At 47.5% G+C, this 2,227-nt stretch overlaps 1 protein-coding gene across 1 annotated transcript in view; it reads left to right on the forward strand.

The window, feature by feature from the left end:
- Window positions 1-6: 6 nt before the first annotated feature.
- GSR (glutathione reductase) overlaps window positions 7-2,227 on the forward strand; it is a 56,622-nt gene continuing 54,401 nt past the window's right edge. The window contains exon 1 of the mRNA XM_011977728.1: window positions 7-60. The gene's annotated coding sequence lies outside the window, so the exon portion shown is untranslated. The remainder of the gene's footprint in view (window positions 61-2,227) is intronic.

The raw sequence follows: 2,227 nt of genomic DNA on the forward strand, positions 1-2,227 counted from the left end.
GCAGCCGAGTTGGGCGCCAGGGCCGCCGTGGTGGAGAGCCACAAGCTGGGTGGCACTTGCGTGAGTACCGCCGTTTGTTCGGTCAGGGGGCGCCGCTTTGTCTCGGCCTTTCGGGGGACAGCCTGTGCTCGTTCGTATGGCGATTCCGTCTCCCCGAGCTGCGCTTTCCTCTTTTCCACCCCCGCAACTCCCCATTCCGAAGCCGGGACCCCAGAAGGTGGAGAAGAGAGAAGCGTCCAGGGACTTCTCTGCGGCCCCCAAAGCCGAGCCAGCGTCTGCTTCCGCAGGGATGCGATATTGACCATGGCCGGGGCGGGTTAGATTAACCTTCCTCCATCCTCACTTGTCCAAGTGGGAGAGGATTGGATTCTATGCTTGACCGCGTCAAACACAAAACTGCATCTGGGAACATTGCTGGTGGCCTGTGTGTAGGGACGAGGGTTACGGTGTCGTTGATGGTGGAGGGTACCCTTGAAGAATATAGATCCTGGTTCTCGCGTTTCAAGGCCAGAATGATTTATAGCGGTTGTTGTCAACCTTGGCTGCACATTCGAATCACCTGAGGGTGCCTGGCTTCCCGGCTTAATTGGTCTGTGGTGCAGCCTGGGCTTTGGGATTTTCAGGTGATCTGAATTGCAGCCAAGGCGACCTTGATTAGGTGAGTTCTCAGAGCTTTTGTTTTGTCTTGGTTTCATGTGGATTGCAAAACTAAAAACAGACGGATGTAAATCCTGAGATTTACAAAATTCATAATTTTTGAAAATAAGGGTTTTTGTTTGTGTGTGTTTGTTTTTTGAGACAGGGTCTTGCCCTGTCACCTAGGCTAGAGTGCAGTGGCCATCATAGCTCACTGCACCCTCGAACTCTCAGACTCAAGAGATCCTCCCGCCTCGGGCCCCTGAGTAGCTGGAACTACAAGGGGTGAACCACCAGACCCAGTTAATTATTATTTTTTGTAGAGATAGGGGTCTCGCTATGTTGCCCCTGCTGATTTCAAACTCTTGGACTCAAGCTGTCTTCCCGCCTCAGCCTCCCGAAGTGCTAGGATTACAAGCCTGAGCCACTGCACTCATCCTAAAAATAAATGTTGTTTCCAAGTTATTGGTGTGCGCACCCTTTTCTATCACAAGATTTGGGTGTTGACGATTAAAATGCTGTATCCAAGAGGAACCTGGGATTCGGGATAGGTTCTCTAAATTCCTTTGGAGATTAATATTTAAATTATGTCAAAATGGGAACTTAAGGACAGGGATGGGCTTCTATGTTTGTGTATCTCTTATCACCTTAAAATCCCTTGCTCAATAAGCACTTGTGCAATGAATGAAACTAGAAATTGACAGTTATGAAAAGGCTGACTTCATTGTTAAGTGCCCTTTTTAAAAAATGAACATGGAGATGAAGAGGAAGGAAAAATCCCTATTAATTATCAACTTGCACTTTGACACCATAGTCCAGACTGAAGGTTAGAAGTCTGTCTCTCCAGAAGGCAGATTGTAGGGTCCCACTGAGTGGCCCCTCCCACACCTCGTGAGAGTACTTGATCACTGCTCACTTCGGTTCTGCTTGCCACATTTTTCTCTTCCTCTTTCTCTGCTCATGTTATAATCTGCTTCAGAGGTTCACCCACTTTACCTTCCTGTTATGATTTTTTTTTTTTTTTTTTTTTTTTTTTAGTTTTTTTTTGAGACAGAGTCATTCTGTCACCCAGGCTGGAGTACAGCGGTGCAATCTGGGCTCGCTGCAACCTCCACCTCCTGGGTTCAAGCAATTCTCCTGTCTCAGCCTCTCGAGTAGCTGGGAATGTAGGTGCATGCTACCATGCCCAGCTAGTTTTTGTACTTTTAATAGAGATGGGGTTTCGCCGTGTTGGCCAGGCTGGTCTCAAACTCCTGACCTCGGCTAATCCACCCACGTTGGCCTCTCAAAGTGCTTGGATTACAAGTATGAGCCACCACATCTAGCTAATTTTTAATTTTTAAATTTTATTTATTTATTTTATTTTATTTTTTTTGGATGGAGTCTTGCTCTGTCACCCAGGCTGGAGTGCAGTGGTATAATCTCTGCTCACTGCAAACTCCGCCTCCCAGGTTCAAGCAATTCTCCTGCTTCAGCCTCCCAAGTAGCTGAGATTACAAGTGCCCACCACCACACCCAGCTAATTTTTGTATTTTTAGTAGAGACGGGTTTCACCATGTTGGCCAGGCTGGTCTTGAACTCGTGACCTCGT

Source organism: Mandrillus leucophaeus, unplaced genomic scaffold (assembly GCF_000951045.1).
Source record: "Mandrillus leucophaeus isolate KB7577 unplaced genomic scaffold, Mleu.le_1.0 Scaffold183, whole genome shotgun sequence".
NCBI classification, from domain to species: Eukaryota; Metazoa; Chordata; class Mammalia; order Primates; family Cercopithecidae; genus Mandrillus; species Mandrillus leucophaeus.